Genomic DNA, 27,470 nt, shown 5'->3' on the forward strand with positions numbered 1-27,470 from the left:
TCTGGTTTCCTTGGTGTGTATGCCCAGAAGTGGGATTGCTGGGTCATATGGCAGTTCTATTTCCAGCTTTTTAAGAAATCTCCACACTGTTTTCCATAGTGGCTGTACTAATTTGCATTCCCACCAACAGTTTAAGAGGGTTCCCTTTTCTCCGCACCCTCTCCAGCATTTATTGCTTGTAGACTTTTGGATAGCAGCCATCCTGACTGGCGTATAATGGTACTTCATTGTGGTTTTGATTTGCATTTCTCTGATAATGAGTGATGTTGAGCATCTTTTCATGTGTTTGTTAGCCATCTGTACGTCTTCCTTGGAGAAATGTCTGTTGAGTTCTTTGGCCCATTTTTTGATTGGGTCATTTATTTTTCTGGAGTTGAGCTGGAGGAGTTGCTTGTATATTTTTGAGATTAATCCTTTGTCTGTTGCTTCGTTTGCTATTATTTTCTCCCAATCTGAGGGCTGTCTTTTCACCTTGCTTATAGTTTCCTTTGTTGTGCAAAAGCTTTTAAGTTTCATTAGGTCCCATTTGTTTATTTTTGCTTTTATTTCTGAAATTCTGGGATGTGGGTCATAGAGGATCCTGCTGTGATTTATGTCGGAGAGGGTTTTGCCTACGTTCTCCTCTAGGAGTTTTATAGTTTCTGGTCTTACATTTAGATCTTTCATCCATTTTGAGTTTATTTTTGTGTATGGTGTTAGAAAGTGTTCTAGTTTCATTCTTTTACAGGTGGTTGACCAGTTTTCCCAGCACCACTTGTTAAAGAGGTTATCTTTTTTCCATTGTATATCCTTGCCTCCTTTGTCTAAGTTACAGTATACTAACACACATATATGGACTTTAGAAAGATGGTAATGATAACCCTATATGCAAAACAGAAAAAGAGACTCAGATGTATAGAACAGACTTGTGGACTCTGGGAGAAGGCGAGGGTGAGATGTTTCAAGAGAACAGCATTGAAACATGTATATTATCTAGGGTGAAACAGATCACCAGCCCAGGTTGGGTGCATGAGACAAGTGCTCAGGCCTGGTGCACTGGGAAGACCCAGAGGGATCGGGTGGAGAGGGAGGTGGGAGGGGGGACTGGGATGGGGAATACATGTAAATCCATGGCTAATTCATTTCAATGTATAACAAAAACTACTGTAATGATGTAAAGTAATTAGCCTCCAACTAATAAAAATAAATGGAAAAAAATAAAAATTTTAAAAAAAAAAGAATGAAACTAGAACACTTTCTAACACCATACACAAAAATAAACTCAAAATGGATGAAAGATCTAAATGTAAGACCAGAAACTATAAAACTCCTAGAGGAGAACATAGGCAAAACACTCTCTGACATAAATCACAGCAGGATCCTCTATGACCCACATCCCAGAATTTCAGAAATAAAAGCAAAAATAAACAAATGGGACCTAATGAAACTTAAAAGCTTTTGCACAACAAAGGAAACTATAAGCAAGGTGAAAAGACAGCCCTCAGATTGGGAGAAAATAATAGCAAACGAAGCAACAGACAAAGGATTAATCTCAAAAATATACAAGCAACTCCTCCAGCTCAACTCCAGAAAAATAAATGACCCAATCAAAAAATGGGCCAAAGAACTCAACAGACATTTCTCCAAGGAAGACATACAGATGGCTAACAAACACATGAAAAGATGCCCAACATCACTCATTATCAGAGAAATGCAAATCAAAACCACAATGAAGTACCATTATACGCCAGTCAGGATGGCTGCTATCCAAAAGTCTACAAGCAATAAATGCTGGAGAGGGTGTGGAGAAAAGGGAACCCTCTTACGCTGTTGGTGGGAATGCAAATTAGTACAGCCACTATGGAAAACAGTGTGGAGATTTCTTAAAAAGCTGGAAATAGAACTGCCATATGACCCAGCAATCCCACTTCTGGGCATACACACCAAGGAAACCAGATCTGAAAGAGACACGTGCACCCCAATGATCATCGCAACACTGTTTATAATAGCCAGGACATGGAAGCAACCCAGATGCCCATCAGCAGACGAATGGATGAGGAAGCTGTGGTACATATACACCATGGAATATTACTCAGCCATTAAAAAGAATTCATTTGAATCAGTTCTAATGAGATGGATGAAACTGGAGCCAATCTCTTCTTGCAAAGCTTCTGGATCAGGGCTCACCAAGAGAGACACGCGAGGTGAGCAGAGCAGAAGAGCGGCTCTGGGCTTGCAGGCGGGTGTGTGGTGGGTGGCCTGCATGCCACATGCGTGTGTGGCCCACTCACAGGAGTCACAGCAGGCCCAGCACAGCCCCTGCAGATCCGCCGCTTTACCCTTCGCAGGTTCGGCGCACCCCAGCCAAGTGCAAGCTTGGCTCTGTGGTAAGCGGCGCCAGCTTAGCTCCAGTTCCCCTGAATGGTCAGCAACAGAGGTGGTGAGAGAAAGGCATGGCTTCACTTGATCTTCACGGCTTCCAGATTGTTCTTGGTGCACTCTTGAACCTTGGTGTTGCCAACCCCACTGACTTCAGATCCAGTAGCACTGGTGGAGTCCACAGACTTCATAGGCTGCCTAACTGACCTCCAGGTCTAATTCTTCTGGACCACTTATGATGGCCCTGCTCCTCTCTTCAAACCCTACCTGATGCAATTGGTTAAGGAAACCACGAGGATGGTATAGACATCAGAAATGACAAGGCGGTTCTATATTTGAACATAAAGCAACGCCCAAGACATTATTAAGCAAGCAAAGTGATGCTCAGAAAAACGTATACTGTGTGCCACCTTTAGGTTTAAAACAGAGGAGGGGACTTCCCTGGCAGTCCAGTGGTTAAGACTCCGTGCTTCACCTGCACGAGGTACAGTCTACATCTCTGTGTGTTCCTGCTAAGTCGCTTCGGTCGTGTCCGACTCTCTGAGACACTATGGACTGTAGCCCGCCAGGCTCCTCTGCTCATGGGATTCTCCAGGCAAGAATACTGGAGCGGGTTGCCATGCCCTCCTCCAGGGGATCTTCCCAACCCAGGGATCGAACTAGCATCTGCCTGCATTTCTTGTACTGCAGGCAGATTCTTTACCCACTAATCCACCTAGGAAGTCCTTAGATCTCTGGTCAGGGGACTGAGATCCCACATGCTGGGCAGTAGGGTCAAAATATCTTTTTTAAGAAAAGGGAAAATACACACATACTCAACAGTAATACATACATATGCCTGCCAGTCATGGACTAGCTCTGGAAAGACACATTAAAAAATATAAGAACTCTCTTCTGGGGAAAAGAACTGACAGTGACAGGGAGGGTGAGATTTTGCTGTATAGCTTTTGTACCATTTGATTTTTTTCCCCCGTGAACTTGCGCTAATTTTTTAAATAATAAAAATAACATTGAAAAATTGAAATAGCTCACGGACATCTCATGGCATGACTCTCCTGAGCCTAAGAGGTGTTCTGTAAACACTGACTTCCTTGCACCGCTTATAGAGAGTGTCTCTCACCTCACCGTCTATGGAGATTCACCCCGTGTGTCTTTCCTTGCTGAAATGAGAGGTTGCTCTGAGCAGTGCTGCAGACACAATGAACAGAATAGATCAGGACCTGAGCAGGTGTGCATTTATGTTAGTCAATCTGGGAGCCAATGACCCAGCGAAAGATACGGACATTGCTGTACATAAGTTTAATTGCTGAAATAGAAAGGAACGAGATATGCACTACCTTATTGTTGAAGACGGGAAGAAAGAGAGGACCTCCTTAAGTGCAGCCAGGCTGCAGGCTGGGGAGAAATATTCCCTCTGGCTGTCAGCTTTCTGTATTTCACTTCAGTTTCCCTGAAAAGAGGAAGTTTGACACACTATGTGGAAATTTGAAATGCTATAACAACGAAAATCTCAAACGTTGAATTTTGCCTTATAGCTAAAATATTTAAGAAACATCAGTATGTGGTGTGTGTGTATATGTTATGTTGTGTGTGTGTGTGTGTGTGTGTGTGTGTACTCTAGAGCCTTAGGAATACATCTTTTAAAATAAAAATAAAAAGAGTTTCCCCAGAAGCCACAATGAGGAGGATATGCAATCTGGTTTAATGTATACAGGCAAAAATATATATATATATTTATGGCAGGTTATAAATTTTGAGAAATATTCATACACAAATATAAAATACTCTGGTAAAAATATAACTTAAAAAAACTCATTCCTTTGAACAAGGCATATTTTTGGCTAAATGGTTGTAGGAATAAAAGTCATATATTACAGGCTGCAGGCAGAGAAAACTAAACTGTCCTCCTACACTGTTGTAGCTTCGAAAACTTGCTCGCTCTTTTCAGATCCCTTCTCTGAATTATTCCTATGAGATTTCAGCAGCAGGACCCTAGGACTCCAGAGCATTTCTCCTCCCTCCACCTCCATTGAGATGCCCCCGCCCCTACAAAGAGAGTGAGATTGCATTGGAAGGGAAATAATAGAGTAAATGGACTCTGGAGATGCACGGGGAAGAAGGAAAGACAGACAGAGAGGAAGACTTTGGCCTCAGAAGCAGTTAACAATTAGCGAAATTACCGGCAATCACAAAAGGCCACTGCACTGGTTTCCTATCTGCTTTCAAGGCTTCTGCTACAGCCTGTCTTGACCCACAGCTGCAAAATGAATAGCAGAAGAGTGATATTTCAGAAATGAAGCAAAAATCCTTTCAGACGCCTATAATACTGTAATTGTTTTTTATACGAATACTGTAATATTAAGAGCCAAGTGTTCAGCGGTCTTTTGATTCCAGGACATCTAAATGGAACAGTGTGTTGTCTTCAGGAAGGGATGCCTGCTGGCTTAGTGGTAAAGAATCCACCTGCAATGCAGGAGACACAGGTTTGATCCTTGAATCTGCATCGGGAAGATCCACTGGAGAAGGAAGTGACAACCCACTCCAGTATTCTTGCCTGGGAAATCCCATGGACAGGGAAGCCTGGCAGGTCACAGTCCATGGGGTCACAAAGAGTCGGATGGGACTTAGCAACTAAACAGTGACGTACACTCCAAACCTAACATCCAAAGACACCAAAATAACTACCAATTTAGAGCGAACAAAGCTCATCGATACATAACTGTCATCCCTTTTAGACCAATGTGTGTTTCCTATGTTGATTAGCCCTGGCAAATAGGACATCAAGCTTTCTAGGGGGAGCTCTCCTTTTGAAATATCGGTTCGTCTGAGACTGTTTGAGAAAAGAAACAAAAGCATTTGCCTGGCTGGGATGCCTACTTATTTTTCATCACTCACGAACATCACAATCATTATAATTGCCAGGCATTTACAGACCACCTTTCCTCCCCAATCAGCTCATAAATGGTTTTGCAAATGGATTAGAAACAGCAGAGATATGGATCACTTCACACAGCACCAAAGTACAGTCACCTCAAGGGGAAGCTGTGGAACCACTGTATAAATCAGGATAACATTGGTGAAGGTTTAGGACCGACCGTAAAGAATGGCTTATTAGCTTGAAGCCATGGGGAATATTAGGTAAACAGAGGACGTTCCGTTCCCTTGGCTGCAAGGTCACCGTGGCCTCGTTGGTTGTGGTCTGAGGTTAATGAATCTTGCTTCCAGTTGGCAGTGGTGTTTGTCTTCTGGAAGGAGACTGATCAAGCCAGGGCAGGGTTTCCTGGCTTCTCCGAGTCTTGCCAGCTGAGAGGCACAGATCCAAGAGAGGGATCCTGGGCTCAAGTGACACGACTAAAGGACCTTCGGATGCTCACAGATTCAGCAGAGCCCAGGCACCTGCTTTCCACTGCCTTCTGCAAAGACAGTGTGGGTACTTTCCTACAGGGTCCGAAAACATGACCCACCTTGTTCTTGTGCAAAACCCGGTCAGGCTCATCGGCCCCGGGTGCCTCACTGGGGAGTTATCAGTGTAACTTGGAGAGTATTTGCTGTTGATGTTAAAATTGCTCTAAGTCCTAGAGTCTGTCATACAGAGGCATGCATGCATGCTAAGTCGCTTCAGTCGTGTCCAACTCTGTGCGACCTATGGACCCACCAGGCTCCTCTGTCCACAGGATTCTCTAGGCAAGGATACTGGGGTGGGTTGCCATTTCCTTCTGCAACACAGAGGTAAGTAAGTCAGAAAAAGGAACACAAATACTGTATGTTAATGCCTACATGTGAAGTCTAGAAAAATGGTACAGATGAACCTATTTGCAGGACAGGAAGAGAGACAGAGACACAGAGAACTGGCGTGTGGACGTGGGGGCAGGGGAAGGAGAGGGTGGGACGAATCGGAGGGTGATATTGACATATATCAGGTGTGAAATTGACAACCAGTGGGACGCTGACATACAGCGCAGAGAGCTCAGGTCAGTGCACCGTGATGACCTTGAGGGGTGGGATGGGGGACGTGGAAGGCAGGTCCAAGAGGGGGTACCTGTATATTTATGGCAGATTCACTTCAATGTACTGTCGAAGCTAACACAACTTTGCAAAGCAATTATGCTGCAATAAAAAAGATAGAAATAAGAAATGCAATCGCCTCTAGAGACGGTGTCAGAAGACGTTCTCCTGAGTCTCTCCATCTCCTGCGAGCCCTGCCAACCCCCCAAAGCAGTGTGTGAGAAGAACTAAGAAACTCCTGTCAGTCTTGCTTTGCAGAGACAGAGACTCAATCTATGTTGCCTCGTCCGTGGCTGTTAGAAGTGAATTTCCTCAGGGCAGTTATGAGAGATGCCAATGTTTAATGAGACTTGTCCTTGATACTTACTATATATAGGTGGAGACCTTCCTCAGAGGGATTCGGTGAATTGTGCTAGAAGGTTTCACGGTTTCTCACAGCGTATTTATAATGATTGTAAGGAGCAGTACCACACACACACAGAGGAAACGTATATTTTAGAAAATATTCTGGAAACTTGAAAGGTAGCTGTGCTGGTACCCAGCAAGTATAGAAAGTCAGCTCGGTGCTCGTCAGATGCAGAGACTCGTGTTAACAAGAAGATTCTGAGGCATTCCATCTGGGATAAGGACCAAGGTTCTGCATTTCTATTGTTGTTCACTTGCTCACTTGTGTCTGACTCTTTTTGACCCCATGGACTGCAGCACGCCAGGCTCCTCTGTCTTTCACCATCTCTCAAAGTTTGCTCAAACTCATGCCCACCAAGTCGATGATGCCATCCAGCCATCTCATCCTCTGTCATCCCCTCTCCTCCTGCCCTCAATCCTTCCTAGCATGAGGGTCTTTTCCAATGAGTTGGCTCATTGCATCAGGTGCACAAAGTATTGGAGCTTCAGCTTCAGCATCGGTCCTTCCAGGGAACACTCGGTGAACGGACTGGCTTCTGATGAAATCTGGTTCTCACCTCAAAGTTCCTGCCCTGAAGGTGTGGACTGGGTGTCTGCTCTGAGGGCCAGCACAACAGCCCCCGAGAAGCAGGTAAATAAAGAGCTGCTGCGGCTGTCCCTGGAATTTGAAGACATGCTCCCTCCTAGGTGGGACATGACTGAGAACTAGAAGTAACAAAATTGCACATCACTTGCATTTCTGATCAAGCCTGTGTTATCTTTCGAGGCTGTGATGCCTTCCTCTCCATAAAAACACCCTGATGTTTGGGTGTGACTGTTGAGAGTTCCTAAACAAGGTTTCTCTGGTTGTTCAGTGGCAAAGACCCTGCAGTCCCAATGAAGGGGGCCTAGGTTCCACCCCTAGCTGGGGAACGGTCTCCTGCCTGGTGTGATGAGGCTTCTTCGTGCCGCAGTTTAGACCTGGCATAGCCAAATAAACTAAATTTTAAAACAGAAGAATGCTTATATCAGAGGCCAACTCTTGCACATGAAACCCAGAAATAATGGCCTGAGACTCATTTCATCTGAACTGTTGTTTCGGGGTACAGCTTGTTAGTATCTTCCTCCTCGGCTCTCCAGTTTCATCGCAAAAGCCCTTTGTTGATGTGCCCCACCAAGAAGAGCCAGAAAATGTCTTGTTTACTGCCTCAGAAGTTCCTCCCACTACCTTCATCCCAGAACTCAAACAGAGAACTAAACAGCCCTGTAGTTTATGTGGAAGAATGAAATTAGCCTCAATTATTTTCTTAACGGGGAGGAAAGAGGAAAGTCAAAACCCTCCCCTGCTGTAGAAGCCAAAATGTGGGGTGATAAACAGCCTTTCTTCCACAATGTACTTCGCTGAAGTTCAAAGTTGTTTTGCTATCACCCAAGATTCCCCCAGAGGAATTCTATAGTTTGGCAGCAAATGCTATTTGCATTTGCTCATTGAGCCACTCTCCAGTTTCCTGCAGGAGAACTTCAAAAGACCCTTGTGTGGTTCAGGAGCTAACGACTGCACTCCCTGGGAGTCCGCTCAGAAAACATCTTCCCTGCGATGACTCGTAAAAGCTCACAGCCTACCACTTGGAAAAGTCTCAGATGTGATAATTAGAGCAATAGGCATTTTCATAGGACGAGGAGGCATACCTCAGTGACGGGTGTTCCAAATTCTTGTATTTCAGCACACAAAATACAGAGCCCTCACAGAAGAACACCTACCTGCATAACATAAGGCCAGCCTGGAATTTAAGAGGGATATCAAACAGCTTTCTGAAGTACTGTACCAACTTTGGAACTCATGTCTTTCGGGCCAAAAGCTCGTGATTCGGTAGAGCAGCACAATGCTGCAGGAAGAGCATTTTCTATGCGGCAGAGACCAGAGTTGAAAACGACTCTCTAGCTTTCCAGCAGTGTGTTCTCAAAGAAGCTATCTAACCTCGCTCCATCTCTGTAATGTCATCTCTAAAATGCGGGGAATAGTGCGATAAGATCTATTTCACTGAAAGGATTGAATGAAATACAAAATAAAGAAGTTTCTTGGGACTTCCTTGGCGGTCCAGTGGTTAAGACTCTACCCTTCCACTGCATGGTCCACGGGTCTGATCCCTGGTTGAGGAACTAAGATGCCACGCGCATGCCTCGTGGTGCAGCAAAAAAATACATTAAAAATAAATAAAGTTTCTTACACAGTGTATGTAGTCTCAGAGGAAGTTCCCTTTGCTTTCCAATCCTGGACCTCTTCATAATTATTTGAAATTCTTAAAAGCATAAAATAAAAAGGTGAGACAGAAATGAAGCAATGCAATCATATTAATCTAAAGGCCAATGGATGCATGTGAAGAAAAAATAAGTTGCCTTTACCTAGTGATATAAATGATGGAGAATTTAAGAGAAACATCAGGTGTCACTCTCTTGGAGTGTGTGACATTTGTTTGTCTTGTTTTGATCTTTTTAGAGCTGGAAATCATCATAAGGTGATCTAGCACAAAGGTGTCCTTCAAAAAATCAAAAACTTAAATTCTGCAAAATTTACTCTGAGCAGTCAGGTTAATAGTGACTGAACATGGGATGGAGTCCAGTTTTTCTGGTTCACACATAGTGCTACTTCTATTAAAACTTCCTCTGGTCCTTCTCCTTCTCTCCTTCTATTAAAACTCCCCCAGGACATGACTTTGAGAATGCCTGGTCCTAGGAGATCCATGATACTCTGAACAAATAGTTGTCCTTAATTTATGACAAACTTTCAGTGTGACTTTTGCAAAACTTTTTTAATGTATCTGAATCAATGTTCTTATCAATTTCCTCTTTAGTTTATACAGTTCCCTAAATGAAGCAAAAAAAAAAGAGAGAGAGAGAATGCCCTTGATCAAATTAGGTAAAGTGACCAGGACAGGCATTGCTAATTGATCACAGCATAATCATGTTGAGATCAGGCTTGACATCAGAATCTTTTTCAACACAGAACTCAACAGACACTATCAAGGAGCAGTTGTGCAAAATGAAACCTATTTGTCATTTGTAGGTTGAGTGAGCTGAAAGTCTCCATGACTATGGCTGATACTGGAGGACTAACCTCGGCTTGTTTTCCATTCTGCATTACCTGTTTATAATCAGAATTTCCTTACAGGGCTAGCCCTTCACTGACGGTTATAACTGGATTAGTACAGTAAGGAAACCTGACCCAAGTCCTCCCAAATCTGTGTTTTCATAAGTGATTCGTGTGTTTCCATTCTGGAAAATCCTTTTCAGTTGATAATCGTCCTAAAACTTAAGCAATCCTTTTTTGGGTAGATATATGATTTCCATCAAGATTTTTGAATATTGATAGTGGCTCAAATTGCTCCAGTATGTTGTCATGATTTCTCACCCAAGTTTGGAATATGCATCCTTAGAAGGTATTCCAGAAAAGTGCCATATGAAAAATGTTCAGCAAACAAGAGCTCTCTCTGGGTTTGGTGACAGAAATGAGTGCATGGCTACACTGCTGATCGATATGTGAAAGAGTCAAATCACATTGGGGAAGGTCCCATGGAACAGCTGTGTCCCAAGAGTTCTGAAAATCCAGGAAAACAGCTTCTCTTTATAGCTGATTTGCAACTTACCAGATAGATGCTACAGAGCAGATGCACCAAAAAGATGCAGAAAGTGATTTCTGATCCCCAGGTTCCAGCTTAGAATCCCATGTCCTAGGTGACAATACCACCCACTGCAGCGGCCGCATCTCTCATACCCCAGGGACTGTCTCCTCTTCCTCAAAGTGTTGGCTCCTGACTCTTGGTTCCCTGAGCACTTGATTCCTGGTGACTTTGAAACTCACCTGGAAGATCCTCCCAACCTCTTAGATCTGTGATCCATTCTCAGATGACCTTCATTAGTACACTCTAGCCAACTCAGTTCCATTGCCAACCCCCAGGCTTTGTCCTGACAACAACAGCCATCTTTCTACGTTCTAAATGTCAAGCATCCTACTCCCCAGACACTCTCACTTTTTAAAATCAATCTCTTCACCAGAGGGAGCCCTACCCGATGTGCTCAGTTTTTCCAACCAAGACCCACAAGCCATCATTTTTATGTTTCCTCTTCCTCTCACCCTTCTGCTTTTCTTCTTGCTCATTCAGCTTTAATTTCGTAAGCAATTATTATTGTTGTTCAGTCATTTAGTTGTGTCCTACTTTTGTGACCCCATAAACTGCGACAAGCCAGGCTTCCCTGTCCTTCACTATCTTCTGAGTTTGCTCAAGTTCATGTCCATTGAGTCAGGGATGCCATCCAACCATCTCATCTCCTGCTTCAGTTATTATAGTTCACCCTCCATCCCCTTCTCCTCTAGGTTAAACCAAAAAATGACTAAACCCAACCTGTTCCCTCCTGTGCCTACACATCGACCATTGAACGCAGCTGGAGAAAAATATACCTCTACGCTGACTAATATTTGAAATCTGTAATCACTAACCTCAGGTGTGCCCTTAATAAAGGCTGGCTATACCATTATATTCCTTATCCATCCCCTCTCCCACTCTTCCAGATTATTGCTTCATATCTTACTGTCTCTCCTCAAATCTTACTGGTTCTCACACTCTCCTTCTAATCCAATAGTCTTAATTCTTGCTTCAGTGGAAAAATTGACTAGAAGACTTCCACAGGCTCCACCATCGCAGTGACCCATCTCTCTTCAGGTGTCGTGCTATGCTGGTTGAAGCGTCCAGACTCAAGCTTACCTGCCTACTTCTATCCTGCCCCCACTAGATAGGGAAGTCTTATTCTAAGTATTTAATTACTCTGTACCTAACTTCTCTTTTGTAAAATGGAGAGAACAGTATCTTCTCGTTGGGGGTTAGATAGGGAGAATTAAAGCGGTTGATATGTGTAAAACACATAAGTAGCACCTGGCACAGAGCAGACACCGTTTGTATTTGCTGTGATTTTCTTTCCTGCGTGTCCCACATGTCCTCTGTCTTGGCCCCTGTTCTTGTGAACGAGCAATCACCTTCCTCTGAGCACTGGGTAACTCCTCTCACTAAGCACGGGCTTTCACCCTCTCACCTACGTGAGGCCAGTGCTCCCGCAATTCATTACTTCCCACTGAATTTTCCCCCAAATGTGCAAAACGCTGGTATTTTCCTACATCCAAATCCCTTGCGGGGGATAGCAATGTCTGCCTGCCCGGGGGTCCTGTGTTCACCAAGGCTCCCTCTCATTTGCTCTCAACAGAGTGCCAAAGGGTCATGATTCATTATAGTTTTTTATTCATAGTCACATTTTTCTTTTTTTAATTTACTTTTTTATATTGGAGTATATTTGACTTGCAATGTTGTGTTAGTTTCAGGGGTACAGAAAAATAATTTAGTTATGCATGTATATACTTCTTGGGGCTTCCCTTGTGTCTCAGACAGTAAGACGTCTGCCTACAATGCAGGAGACCTGGGTTCAATCCCTGGGTGGGGAAGATCCCCTGGAGAAGGAAATGGCAGCCCACTCCAGTACTCTTGTCAGGAAAATTCCATGGATGGAGGAGCCTGGTAGGCTACAGTCCATGGGATCGCAAATAGCTGGACATGACTGAGCAACTTCACTGGTTCACTGGTTATACTTCTATCCTTTTTCAGATTCTTTCCCCATATAGATTATTATGGAGTATTGAGTATGGTTCCATGTGCTGCACAGTAGGTCTCTGTTGATTATTTTGTGTAGGTAGAGTCTATACATTAGTCCCAAACTCCTAATTTATCTCTTCCCCCATCTCACCCCTTTGATCACCATGATTTTGTTTTCTAAGTTTGTGAGTCTGCTTCTGTTTTGTAAATAAGTTCACCTGTGTTATTTTTTAAAGATTCCATATATCAGTGATATCATGTCTGCCTGATTTACTTCACTTAGTATGACCATCTCTCGATCATCCATGTTGCTGCAAATTGCATTATTTCACTCTTATTCATGGCTGAGTAATATTCCATTGAATATATGTACCACAACTTTATCCATTTATCAGTCAATGGGCATTTAGGTTGCATCCATGGCCTGGCTATTGTGCTGCGGAGATCATTGGGGAGCATGTATCTTGGAGTGTCTCACTTCTTAAAGCCCTCCTGTAGTTTCCCGTATCACTTGGACCAGATGACAATGGCCTGTGAGACTCCACAATGTTGCTTCCACACATCTGACTTTGTTTCCCAGACCCTCCTTCTCAGCCCATTTCTGCGGTGCTGTTCCCAGAACATGTAGGCACGTTTCTGACTCAGTGCTTTTCGAGGCTGTCCTCCCGGCCTGGAATGTCCTTCCCCCGGTGTCTGGTGTCTAGCTGGCTCTCCTCTTCACCCCCTTCAGGTATTGGTCAGATATTTTCTTCTCATGGAGGGCTGTCTTGGATCTCACCATCACCACGCACCACCTCGATACTCTCTGCCTCCGCTCCCTTCTCTGTTTTCCCTTCCCCGCTAGCATGTCCAGAGGTACAACACACTTTCCTGCTTGACTCACTGTGTGTCTCCCGCAGAGCGGGCACGCCACGTGAGCTGGGGCTTTGATTTGCTTCCTGCTTCTGCAGCCAGGTGAAAAGGACGGAGAAAGGCCTGGTCGTGCCAGCCAGTCCCTTGGCAGTCGCCTCTAATCCCTTCCAAACTGCTGAGTGATAGAAAAGTCTTAGTCATTCAGAGGGACCCCTTGGTCCGCTACTTTATTTTATGCTAACAAGGTAGCTCTTGCTGACCCCTCTGAGACAGCAACCAAGTTGTAGGTCTGCCTACACACTCAGTTGTGTCTGGTTCTTTGCAACTCCATGGACTGTAGCCCACAAAGCTCCTCTGTTCATAGAAATCTCCAGGCGAGAATACTGGAGTGGCTTACCGTTTCCTCCTCCAGGGGATCCTCCCAACACGGGGATTGAACCCGCATCTCCTGCATCTCCTGCACTGCAGGCAGATTCTTTATTGGTTAAGCCACTGGGGAACCCAATGCTGGCCCCTCGAACCTCCTCCAAAAAGGAGAGATGCTGGAGGCTGAGTTTAATCATACGGGCAACTGGTCAGTCACTCATGCCCACACAGTGAAGCCCCATGGAAAGCCCTGGACAGTAAAGCTCAGGTGGCCTCCCTGGTTGCCAGCCCCCCACGAATATGATCACAAGTCCATGCAGGGAGTCACACGTCCTGGGGACAATGGAAGCTTTGCATTTGGAACCTCACTAAACTGCCCTGTGCATCCCTTCCTTGGGCTGATTTTAACATACCCGTTCTTATAATAAACATGGCCATGAGCACAGTAGGCTCCAATGAGTCCTGTGAATCTTTTCAGAGTACTGAATGTGGGGGTGTTTTGGGGAACCCCCAAAGTTGCTGTTGGTTTCAGAAGTAGGCAAGACTTTTTGTGAACTCTTACCCCTGACTTTTTGGTTGAACCTTCACTCCTTGCAGTTGGGTCAGAAGTTCTGGGCAGACTTGGCTGCACCTTAATCTTGTTGTTGTTTAGTCACTAAGCTGTGTCCTGGTGAACTGCAGCCCACCAGGCTCCTCTGTCCATGGGAATTCTCGGGCAAGAACACTGGGGTGGGTTGTCATTTCCTTCTCTGGGGGATTTTTTTGACTCAGGGCTAGAACCCATGTTTCTTGCATTGGCAGGTGGATTCTTTACCACTGTACCACCTGGGAAGCCCACCCTGGGCCTTACATGTTGGTTAATTCTGGGTTTCAGTACTGAGACCTGTCATTGGTACCCCACAGGCATCCATAAATGGGTGTTGGATGAAGAAAAGCATGGAAGAATAAAAAGATGAACTACAACCAAGGTTCAAATTTGGAAACATTCAAAACATAAATTATTAAGCTCATCCCACCTTCAACACAGTTTTCTTCCTGATTTCATTTGCTTCTTACCTCTCACTCCCATGGACTCTCAGGACCTGTGAGTCAAAGGACTAAACTTCACCCTTGACATATAAAATAAAAAACTACATCTTTTTTATTCAAAATTGTCATGTGGTTATTGGCAACTTATGGACTAAACAGTTTCAGGTATAAAATCATTAATGTGTGCTGAGTGAAATAGAATGGGCCCAAGAATTTTAGTTGTCTTACTTCATAATGGATATACATAGTGAAACAAAATGTACAGGTAACCTAAGATACTACCAACACTGACATGAAAATATCAGTTTTAAATTTTAACTTTCTTTTTAAACCAAAATCATTCTAATCCCTTTGAAATATAAATTATAGCTATCATTTTAAAAAATACTATCTCTCTGTTTTACCTATTAAGCCTTTATATTCTTAGAGAAAATAAATCTTAACCTCATACAGAGAGGAATATAAGAGGGTGAAAATTTAAAAAAAAAATTCATAATAAACCTTCTGTTCAAATGTGGAGGGCTTATAAGAATCGCAGGAGACCTTCCAGTGAGAAGATGGCCTTTGCACTTTTAAAAAGGTTACAAAATGTTTATCTGCTGATGAAGAAAATGGAGTGAACTTCGTTTTAAATTAATGGCAAATAAAGTCTTTCTGCTTCCACACTGATTTGCCTTCTCCTTGACAATCCAGCAGGGAAACAAGGTGGGGGGGGGGGGAGTGACAGACCACCCAATTGGAGATTGAGTGCAAGTCGAGGAGGGATTTATAAGAATTTCTGGCAGAAACTTGAAACACCATTTATACCCCAAGTGATACAAACACAAGCTCCATTGAAACTGTGGTGTCAGTAATCAACAGTGAAATATTAAATTATGGCTTGGGGCTGAACAGAGTCTCTTTATCAATTTTATTACTTTGGGAAATGTACAGACACATTAATATTTTTTCAAGTCCTTTCCCAAAACTGCCCAGCAATGAGAAATACATTAAAATAAAAAATAACTTTGACACAGGGTATTTTGGGGTGACAGAATCTACAGGATCGGGTCTTTCTGAACTTGCCATTCAGCATGGGTCATTCATCTACATTAGAAATACGAGCTGGGATAATGAGATATTCCCACCATGAGATGTGCGCTGAGTAAATCGCATTCAAGATGTAATTTGAATTTAATGCCTGGTTCATAAAAGAAACAAAGCATCATAAAAAGTGTAATGGTACACAGTGAATCAAGAAAATGCAAAAAAGGGCCAGAAAACTGTTAAAACTCACCCAGAGCCTTCCTCTGTTCCCTGCAGCATGGTGTCAGCAGCGCTGAGTTCATCACGCTGCCTCCATGCGTCCCTCCAGTGTGGACTTTCTTTGAGCTTGCTGGGCCACTTTGAGCTGCTTTTTCTTGTCAGTTTTAAAATCATTTTACCAAGTATCCTTGCTTCAGAGTTGTCACTTCCATCTTTATTGGGGAATACGTCCACTCTGGGCACAAGGCCTGGGATTTCAAAAGAAGGGAGTTTGTTACTCAAGACAGAGATTCCTGAGGAACGTTCTTGTGCCACCATTTGGACAGAAAAAAAGACAAAAATCCTCACTCCCCCCAGTTTGCTGAGTGCACCACGAGGCTGGCTGGATCTGTTAATCATGGAGCAGGAGTCTCACTCTTGAACCAAGAGGGTGTGTGTGTGTATATATATAACAAATTGTACATATATATATATAACAAATTTTACATATATATATAACAAATTATATATATATGTGTGAGTGTGTGTGTGTGTGTGTATATATATATATATAAAAGGCTTCCCTGGTGGCTAAAATGGTAAAGAATCTTCCTGCAACTCAAGAGAACTGGCTTGCATCACTGAGTCAGGAAGATCTCCTGGAAAAGGAAATGGCAATCCACTCCAGTATTCTTGCCTGGAGAATTCCATGGACAGAGGAGCCTGGAGGACTATGGTTCATGGGGTTGCAAATAGTTGGACACAACAGAGTGACTGACACTTTCACTTTCACATTCATATATATATATATATATATATATATATATACGAGCCCAGAGTGTGTGGGCTTTTAAAACTGTGCCTGTCATCATGGACTACCCCTTGCAGAGGTAAGCCATGCAAACACTAGGAACAAATGAGGTATAGGAATTTTCAGTGAGTACAATATTGTGAGAAGTGGGACAAGCTCTGGAATCTTAAGATTTGAATCTCAAGATTCAATCTACCACATACTATATGGACAGGTGTAGGGTATATAAATTTTAGGGCTTCAGCTTTCTTACTCATGAATGGCAATTATAGTATCTGCCCCCTGGGCATGCTATGGGGCTTCCCAGGTAGCTCAGTGGTAAAGAATCCACCTGCCAATGCAGGAGACTCAGGTTTGATCCCTGGGTCAGGAAGATCTCCTGGAGGAGGAAATGGCAACCCACTCCAGTATTCTTACCTGGAGAATCCCATGGACAGAGGAGCCTGGTTGGCTACAGTCCATGGGGTCTCAAAGAGTCAGACACAACTGAGAGAGTGAGCATCAGGCACATAGGAATGCTCTAGAGATGAAAGGACATGATATTTAAAGGATTAGTACCATGCCTAAAATGTAATTCTCAATAAATGGTGAACAACTGTTAGCATTAACATATACACAGGACAAGTTTACATATTTTCAATCATAACTTGTAAGTCAATTGGGTGTGTGTATATCAGCTCATCTTTTAGAATTCAGAGGTCGTAAGAAATTTTAATAGCTATTCCAAGCTTTGCAAGTAAGAAGTGTTCACCAGATAGAAAACCTGAAGCTCAGAGAAGTAACTTTTTCAATATCACGAAAGGAAGTCTTTTTTTTTTTTTTTTTTTTTTAGGTTTTACTGACACAAGCAGGTTCCAAGTTGAAGTTAGAAAAACTGTAACTTCTCTCTCAACTGAGCGGACCCCCTGGGGTTGTGGCTTCCTTCACAGGGTCGGTGAGCCTCCTCTTTTGATGACAAGGCATCCTTCTGATTTGCTGAGATCCAAAACCTGTCAGGCTTCTTCCTGAAGCAAAGCGCAGTACTGGAGCCAGATTGTGAACGGGAAGAAAAGTGGCCAGGAGCCAGCCTAGCTGGATGGTCTATAAATGCACAAACCCTAAACTCTTGGCTGAGAAAGTGGGGTTCCTTCTCTCAGATGAATGAATGTGCCTGCTTCATCACAGTCTACTTTTCCATAAATTCGAGAAGGAGCGGGGGGTGTCTCGGGGGTCTGCAATGCGGGGCTTCTGTGCGCCCCTGTTCTTCCCCTGGCTTCCTCTCTGGCTGGGCGCCCCCGGACGCGCGGAGGGGTGGCCTGGCTGCCTCCCACTTCCCCTCCCCCTGACGCTTCAGTGTTTCTGCTGAAATCCCTCTATTTAAAGGTAAGATAATCAGCTTTTGTTCCATTGGCTTGGATCAAAGACAAATCTCTGAGCTACAAAACAAAGCCTCGCTACGCTGGGGGCGGCCTGCTTGCTGGCAAAGCAGAGGACTGGGGTTTATTCCTTTTCCAGGACTGGAAATTCTCATGCCCTGGAAACCCCAGCAGGAGAACCCAAAGTGTTTCCCAAAGACAAACACTCCCATTATGCACGGGACTGGGCCTTGGCAGACACCTCCAGCCGCGGCGGGCACTTTGGCAGCGGCCCCTCCAAGGGGAGCGGACGGTCCCCCGGTCCCATCCATCCTCGGGGCCGGATTGGGCGCCGCATCACCAAGCACTCCTTCAGCCCCAGCGCTCCGTCAAAGCCTCCTTTCTCCATTTAGAGCTTTCCTCATTGTATTATCGGACTCTTCTAAGAAAGGCCCTGCCTGCGCGGTTCACTGCCCCGCGGAGCGCCAAGCTGCTCTCTGCCCGCCTGGCACAGAATGGGAACTGCCAGCCCGTCGCCCCTTGGAGGTGCCTTGGCTGAAAGCAGCCCAAGGAGGCACAGGTTCAGGCAGGGAGACAAGGAAAAGGAGATTGAACTTCACACAAAACCGCCGCACAGACGCACGTAAAACCTCCATGCGTGCCTGCGTGCTAAGCCACTTGAGTCGTCTCCGACTCTGTGACCCTATGGACCATAGCCCGCCAGGCGCCTCTGTCCATGGGATTCTCCAGGCAAGAACACTGGAATGGGTTGCCATTTCCTCCTCCAGAGGATCTTCCGGACCCAAGGATCAAACCCGTGTCTCGTGTCTCCGGCCCTGGCAGGCATCTTCTTTACCACTAGCGCCACCTGGGAAGCCCTAAAATGGCCATATTTTACATATTCCCTAAAAACACAAAGTGAGGAGACTGGCGAGATGATGGCGGCCTTGAGCTCTGGTTTGAGAACCAGATCATCTCTGCTTTGTCAGTTCCCTCCTTAAACAAGAATTGAGTTACATCCCTGTCTTTTGACTTAAGTGAACTGCAAGTGTTAGTGGGGCAGTGGTGTCTGGACTCTTTGCGACCCCGTGGATTGCAGCCCACCAGGCTCCTCTGTCCGTGGGACTCTCCAGGCAAGAACACTGCAGTGGGCTGCCATTCCCTTCTCCAGGGGATCTTCCCCACCCAGGGATGGAACCCTGGTCTCCTGCATTGCAGGCAGATTCTTTACTTCCTGAGCCGCCAGGGAAGCCCCCTTTTGAGTTAAAAAGAGCAGGAGAGCCCCACCCCCCACCCAGTGAGCTTCCAGAGCCGCCTGGCAGCCACGCCCACCCACCAGGTACCCCAGGCTTCCCCTGGAAAGATGGCTTGGCCATATACAAGGCCAGTTTTTGAGAGTTCCTTTCTCTTATGTCAGGGGGAAAGAGAAAGGAAGGTCTACAAAATTTCTTAAGAAAAGGAGCATCTGAGTATTTTCATGTCTAAGCAGTATTCTGCAAATCCACTCACTGCTGATTAGCCCTCGAGGTGAGATTTTTCTAAAGTCATCTCTGGCCCCAGATCCTCCTTCTCAGGCGAGCCTGGGTACCGCTGATTACCAAACAGGCTGAAGTTCCTCGTTAAGACCCTCCCCAGTCCCCGGGTTCTCTGAGGCGCCCTGATTCTGCAGGCCCGCCCCTGCCACTGCAGGCTCTGATTTTCTTAAAACAGGCGCCCCATTCTGTGTTGCGCCTCATTTAAAAATAAGATTTAAAGGCTTCCTCTTCCGTTCAGTCCTGTGCTCTCATTCAGCTCCTGGCATCTGTTCCTTACTTCAGGCTGGGAACACAAAGATTGTCCTTTGCTCTCTGAGAATCCTTTCACATTTTCCCAAGTCAGTTGAAAACATCCAGCATGTATACCACAGACAGACAGACAGAGACAGCCAGAGAGAACTGACTGAAAAGGTACAGATTTCTATAAAAAATAATGACCATATTTCTAATAGCTTAACCTTCCTGCTTTACCAAATGCTCATTATATGTGCCAACTGATCATAAATGTCATATCTAATTAAACCTAAGCAGCAGCCCACAGGCTGTAGAGTAAGCATCTTATGGCTTTAGGATTTTTTTTTAATGAACATAAATCAATTTATTAAAATTCACTTTAAAATCATCTAAGTTGACTCTAGAATTGTATACACTCTTAATGAGTACCATGTTCTAAGTGTCATGATTTCTACACTTTCTCAGAAATTTCTGGGTGGTTTTTAGTCAAATTCTGGAGGAAATTTTTAGCAGTCTTTAAAAAAACTTTTATGGCCCCTTAGAATGCCTCTAGTGATAAAATGGTTGGAATGCCTCAACTCTTTCGATTTTACTGCCTTCTTTTCCCCTCATGGCGAACACAGGACCTGGTTGTTTTGTTTTTCACTTTCCTGCTGTTATCCAGGTGGGAACACATTTGCTGAAATTTAATCAGAGCACAGGGTCTTTTGGTCATCGCTACCCATCAGTTAGATGAGTAAAAGCATCTCGTTGTCCAAGACGGTGAGAAGCAGATACAGCCTGTGGGCAAGTTATACTCATCCTCTGGGCCATACCAGTCATCTTCCCAAAATAAATGTGCAGGCAGACAAACAGATGCATCCTTCTGCCCCAATTCTTTTCTGTCAGTTACGACCTTATCACGGATTCTCAGGAGGTAAAAATAGCAACATTCCTCAAAAGTGGGTTCTTTCCACTTTCTCGGCATATTCAAAGTATCACCAACAGACCTCAAATCCGATTCCATTTCTTCTCCATTACAGAAAATTCCTTTCTCTTCATAAACTTGTATCTGTGCAATGAGTGGATGAACCCAAAAAAATCACTTTTAATTTGGAAAATTCAGAACAGATCAATTGACCAAGAGAACAGACCCGTGCACATGTCTGATTTAAAACAAAGGCACTTCCGTAGGGCAGTGAGGTGGAGAAAGTTCTCTGCAGCAAACAGTGCTGGGTTGCTGGGCCACCTGCATGGGAGACGAAATGGATTTGAACACCATCCTCAAAACCCAGTTCCTGATAGATTTCACATCTTTGTGGGAGAGATTAAAAAATAAAGCTTGTAGGGAAAAAATAGAGGGAGGTTTTGATGATACTGATCTAGGAGAAAAAAATTTAAACAGTACATAAATAATAATAGAAGAAAAAATGATAAGTGGCTTCATGTTAAAATTAAGAAGCTCTATTCTTCAAAAGACACCATTATGAGAGTGGAAAGGCAAGGCATTCACAGTACAAATGTCTGACAAAGGATTTACATCTAAAATACTTAACGAGCTCCTGCAAGTCAATTGAAAAAGCAAAAATACAGGCAGCCCAAGAGAAAAAAGTGAGTAAAAAAATTGAACAAATTCTTCATAAAAGAGGACCTCCAAATGGCCCATAAGCAACTGAAAAGGTAGGCCACTTTATCGGTGTTGACAAAAAAGTAATCAGTAGTCAATCAAAGAAAGAAATGGAAATTTTTATACCAGCCAAACTGAAGATTGTAACCTGAGAGACAGTCTCTCAGAGATCTCTGAGGACTGTTCCCAAGAGATAAGTTGGAGGTCAGTGTATATGTGATTTTGGTGAACAGAGGAAGTGCAATCAAGCATACATCTCGTAGGAGGTTGCTGCTGTCACAGGAACAGACATTTTAGTAAATGGTCTTGGTGCTTTTGTAGGTATGGGAAGATGTAAGAATCTAGGTTCATAAAATTCTTCTCCTGAGGATATCTAGCTGTTATCTGAGGTCTGGCTCTGCCAGTTCCCCCAGAGCACAGGGGGCCTCATCCTGACCTTTGTCCTGACTTCTTTTCAGGGTGCAGTGAAGGTTGGCAACCGCAGTGGCCAAAGACTTGATTCTTCTAGAACTGGATGGTGGGCAGCATTCTTTATTTTGCAACCCATTCCCTTTTGATTTTGATCTCAACCAAAGTTTGGGAGCCCTTTCAGGACTCATTTGCCCCAAGGCACTAGGAACGCTCATCTCCAGGTCAGGTGAGGATTTTGTTGAGAGGCTCTGCTGACAGCAGCCCAAAGCCTGTGGACCACCTGCCTTGCTCGTCTGCTATGGTCCAGGAAATATGGTCCAGCAGCCTCTTGCTGCTTCTTCCCTTATCTAAAGTAACACTGTTACAACCACTCATCTTATAAGGCTGTATATTTTGTCAATCATTTCAAGTCACCTAATCATGATTCATTTTATCTGAAGCTCAGTCACATATTAGGTAAAGTAAGAACCTTTTGGTTCTTGTGAACCAATTGCATCTATTGCATCTTGTGAAAGAGGCAGAAAACAAGCATTACAGATGGTAACATTAACAAAGCCCTAAGTAAGTATTTAAGCTAAGAACTTCCATTAGGTGGGGCCCATGTCTACCCAGGTTGTCCGGCCCATGTGCTCTGTGCCAGTCACTATCTTTAAAGGAAGTGATGTATTTGCATTTGACATTAAAGTCCACCAAAAATGTCTGTAGGTACAAGGCTATTGGTGGGTGATCATGACCCCTTATAGGCTTGAGAAAGGAGTGTTATCTTCTATGGAGTCATAGTTGATGCCAGAAAGATAAAAAGTGATCCTTATGTTTGAGCAGGTATGTCTGCAATGGGGAGTTCTGGTTAATGCATAATGCACATTAGAGGGGAGGGAGGAGGCTTCAGTGGGCAAAGATAAATTTTGTTGTTACATTTTTCTTGTCTTGCCTTAATATGTGAATTTTCTTTCATGGTCAATCATCATGGAAATGAAAATTAAGGCCAAAATGTTATAGGCTGCATAAACAACAGAATGGCTAAAATAAATAGATGTAAGTACCCATGTTGGCAAAGACATGGAATAATGGGAACTCTCATATACTGCTCCTGTGAGGGTGAAGTGACACAACTGCGTTGGAAAAATCTAGCAGTTTTAGGTAAACCAAGTTTACAGCTACACTCCAACCCAGCAACTGCACTCCTAGGTCTTTATATCCAACATAAATTCCTGCATACACACTCACCAAAAAATCATGAATTAGAATTTTCACAACAATATTTCTCATGATAGATCAAACCTGGCAGCTATCCAGGTCGTCATCAGTCAGAGACTAGGCAGAGACATTGTGCTCCATACACTGATTGGAACATTATGCAGGACTGGAAATAAACAAGATTCAACTACATGCAACTCTATGAATAAAACATGGCATTACAGAAAGAAGCCAGACACTAAACAGTGCACACAGCGTAACCATCTGTATAAAGCAAAAAGTCAAGCCCCTCACTCTATGCTGATAGGCGTAAGAAGGGTGGGAAGGCCAGCAGAGACTGGAAGGGAGGACAGGGAAGTTTCTGGAATGAAGTTCATGGTTTCCTTATCTGGATGGTAGTTACCCAGGTATGTTTAATTTATGGACATCCATTGATGTGTATACTTTTCTTTATATTCATGTGTGGTGCTTTTTAAAAGTAGAATGTACCCATTTACAGTTAAGTGTTCAGTCGTGTCTGACTCTTTGCAACCCCAGGGACTGTAGCCCACCAGGCTCCTCTGTCCATGGGATTGCCCAGGCAAGAATACTGGAGTGAATTGCCATTTCCTCCTCCAGGGCATCCTCTCTACCCAGGGATCAAAACCACATCTCCTGCATCTCCTGCCTTGCAGGCAGATTCTTTACCACTGCGTCACTGGGAAAGCCCCATTTGCAATAGAGTATTTAATAAAAAAACGAGTCAGTCACAACATCAGTGATGAACCTCATTATTTCCAGAGCTTATGAAAGTTATAACCACATTTCATGACATTTTAAAATTTCACAACAGATGGAATTGAAGGGAAGGCCTTTCCAGGGGAATTTGTTATGACCCAGCGGGAGAGGTTGTCTGCTTAAGACAGGGACAGGAGGTCATCCTCCCCCAGCCTCGCCTTCTCCGTGCACACAGCTTTCTGCCCCAGCCTCCGTCTGATGCTGAAGACACTGTCCCTGGCACAGACCTAAGTTCCAGAGCAGTAACCACTCTTGGGGGCCATCCTCTAGATGACCGACCCAGCTCCCTCGTCCCTCATGTGAGCGTAGGGGTGCGTGCCCACAAGACTGCCTGCCCTCCTCACCTCGCCTCCCCACGCCCTTAGTCGGTAGCCATCACCTCCCCAAGCTGCTTGCGGTACACCAGTCCTTGTCTGAGGATCTGCTTTTGGCAGGGACTCAAATGAGTACAATGTGACTGAAAATGAAGACTTCATCTATTTACACTCAAAGACTAACCAGATGTAAAAACAGTAGGAAGTGATGTCCAAGATGAGGAGGAAAATGGGGACGATGAGAAACTAAAATGTGAATTATAGTCCAAATAAACAGCAGCTGGGAGCAAAACAGACTTTGGAGAACCCAGCTGAGCTTATGAGAGGATTTGTAAAGCTCTCGCACAGTTGAGGAAGAAGGAGACGCAAGATTCCACTTAAGGATGAGAGGAATTCCCGAGGAATTCAGGGCAATTTGGAAAGAGCAATAATCACATAAATTACTAAAGAAAATGCTTCAGAGATGCAGAAAGGCAAGAGGAATGGAGATAAGTTTTGATCTATATCTGGACTGAGAAGAAAGCTGTGTGTCTTTCTTTTCTGGCACATTTTATGGTTTATAAGTATGAAGGAAAAAAAGTGTTACAAACATCCAGGAAAAAACAAACAAGCTTCTCTCTAAATGGAAAAGGAAAAGACACTTTTCACAAGATGCAACGCAAGAAGAGATCTTCAGACTTGCCAGACAGGTTTCTCAGAAAAAGTTCATGATGTAGGAATGTTTTTAATTCTGCTGTTACCCAAGCGAAAAGGCAACAGAAAGTTTCTCCCCAGAAATGCATGGGTCAGAAATATTCAGCAAATACGCCTTCCAAAATAATCTATTGAAGATAAATTCCAAGAACCAGGCAAAAAAAAATTTTTTTTAATTGAAAACAAACAGAGATGCCATTGATTAAAGTGGTGGTTGACTTTCTTGTTGAAGGTTCATTGTTGAATGAACAAGCTTTCATAAAAGGCCATAGTGGAATTCCCCACAACAAACCGGAAGATACTGCAGGAAAGTGGAAGGATTCCTATGGTCCTGGCATCTGGATAGACATTGTGTGTAAATTCTTTCCGGGGAAAGGAGACCTCTGATCGTCTCTCAAACCATCCCCAGGAGGACAGAGAAAGGAAATCAGCATGGCAAACTCGTTTGCTAGGTCCAGGAAATGATTTCCTCTTGCTGCTTCTTCCCGTAGCTAGAGTTAACACTATTACAATCATTGACCTTATAGGACTATATATTTGATCTATCATTTCAACTTGCCTAGTCATCATTCATTTTACTGGAGGATCAGTCACACATTTGGTAACGCAAGAACCATTAAATTGTAAAGCATGCAGAATTCCAGTAATACAGCTAGTATCACTAATACAATCATAATAAGCAGTTAAGCTAAGAAGTTCCAATAGGTGGGGCCCAGCCTCTCCCGAGTTGTCTGACCCCTCTGCTGCGCACCAATCTCCATCTTTAAAAGAAGCAGTGCCTTGGCACTGGACATAAAGTTGACCAAAGACGGCTGCAGGTTCAAGGCTAGTGTCAGAAAGAAATGTTATCATCTGAGAAGTTATATGGCTGACACAGAAGGTGAAAAATTGACCTCTTTGGCTGAGCCAGTATTTCTGGCATTGGGGAGGTCTGCTGCTGTTGCTGCTGCTGAGTCACTTCAGTTGTGTCCGACTCTGTGCGACCCCATAGACGGCAGCCCACCAGGCTCCGCCGTCCCTGGGATTCTCCAGGCAAGAACACTGGAGTGCGTTGCCACTTCCTTCTCCAATGCACGAAAGTGAAAAGTGAAAGTGAAGTCGCTCAGTTGTGTCCGACTCTTGGAGTGCATGGACTGCAGCCCACCAGGCTCCCGTGTCCGTGGGATTTTCCAGTCAAGAGTACTGGAGTGGGGTGCCATCGCCTTCTCCCTTGGGGGGGTCTGGTTAATGCAAAATTGCAGACACACAGTGCACCCTAGGGAGGAGGGGGGAGGCCCAAATGGGCAGAGAATTGTATGCCTTGTCTTGCCTCAGCATGTGAGTTTTTATTTCATCAGCTTTCAAGTGATAATTAAAGCAAGGAAGATCAAAATGTTACTATTTCCTATGGGATCCATGAGGATACCACCTTGGTGATATTTTGTAAAACTTAGAAGGAGGAGGATGAATTCTCATTTTTTAGAAGCAATTTCCAAGCAGCAAATCATCTACATCAGAATACATTACTAAAAAACTAACTAAAGATAATAAAGTGATAAAATATACATCAGAAAAGGACATTCCCATTTAAATATAGTCGCATGAATCAGTTCCAAACAAGCAAATCTTAAATATTCGAAAACTTCTACAAGTTCACTATCCATGCTAGAATTTTCACCAATTAAGCATATTGTAATTTTGTACAACTTTTGCTGTGAAATATGTAATAAATCATATCAAATACACATAAACTGTTGTTCAATTATATCATGACATTTAATGTTACATTTTATTTGCTATAACTTCATTTTTCCTCAATACATTAAGTTTTGAGTTCATACCATATGTCCTTGAAACAAGTTACTTTTAAGTGTTTCTTTTTTAATGTCTTATGATCCTTTAGAAATATGATTCAACATTGAATATGATAAATTCAATGAAATTATTCATTTATGATTTTTAAGAGATATTATGTTGAAAAAATCAGTTAAACTAGGCTTGAGTTTTTATTCATATTGTCTTAAAATTATTCTTAGAATGTGGGTGCAAAATAGAAATGTTTCATTTTCATAAGTGCTTGCTCTCTGAAGAACTTACCAGCTAAGAATAGCCTATGTAAAATCCCTGAATTTAAGGGTGCCATGGGTGGTACTGCAATTCTCAAGAGCACAGAGTTAAGAGATTTCCAAATGAAAGCTGCTTTGTGAAATTCTTGTCAATTAGGGTTATTAGTGTAAAGATAGCTAGCTCTTTTGAGCACCTATATTGACATTTCACCTTTGGAGATGAAGAAGAATTCAGTTACCTTATTTTGTTTTCAGTTTTCCTTATGTATAATGTTAATATGTCGACAGATATCTTTACAGAATGTTGTGTTAAGAGGAGCAACAAAATGTGTTAGAAAATTTGGAGACACTGAGAGATAAATGATAAAATTTGGAGGTCACTGAATAGGGTCTGAAGTTAATCTGGAAATGCTTCCAAGAGAAAATAAATTCTAGCTCCCCCCCCCCCCAACTTAATGAACTTATTTCTGCAACAGGAAAGAATCAAGACTTGGTTGAAAGACCTTACATGAAACGCAAGTCTAATGAGAGAAGAGGCGCTGTTTTCTCCCAGGCTCTCCGCGCAGGATCTCAAGGTCAGCTTGCTCTTCCCCTTCACTTCACCACCTAATCACTAGATGGCTCCTGGAAAGCACTAAAGGGACCACTTTGTCTTCAGG

General features: G+C 43.5%; 1 long non-coding RNA gene across 1 annotated transcript; it reads right to left on the reverse strand.

The window, feature by feature from the left end:
- Positions 1-3,650: 3,650 nt before the first annotated feature.
- LOC139033043 (uncharacterized) lies at positions 3,651-27,470 on the reverse strand. The gene is made up of 3 exons (XR_011485667.1): positions 27,320-27,470; positions 15,907-16,123; positions 3,651-3,808 (listed from the first exon to the last, which is right to left on the reverse strand). It is a non-coding gene; the product is annotated as an uncharacterized lncRNA (long non-coding RNA).

The sequence above is a fragment of the Odocoileus virginianus genome, chromosome 34, assembly GCF_023699985.2.
Source record: "Odocoileus virginianus isolate 20LAN1187 ecotype Illinois chromosome 34, Ovbor_1.2, whole genome shotgun sequence".
Classification (NCBI taxonomy): domain Eukaryota; kingdom Metazoa; phylum Chordata; class Mammalia; order Artiodactyla; family Cervidae; genus Odocoileus; species Odocoileus virginianus.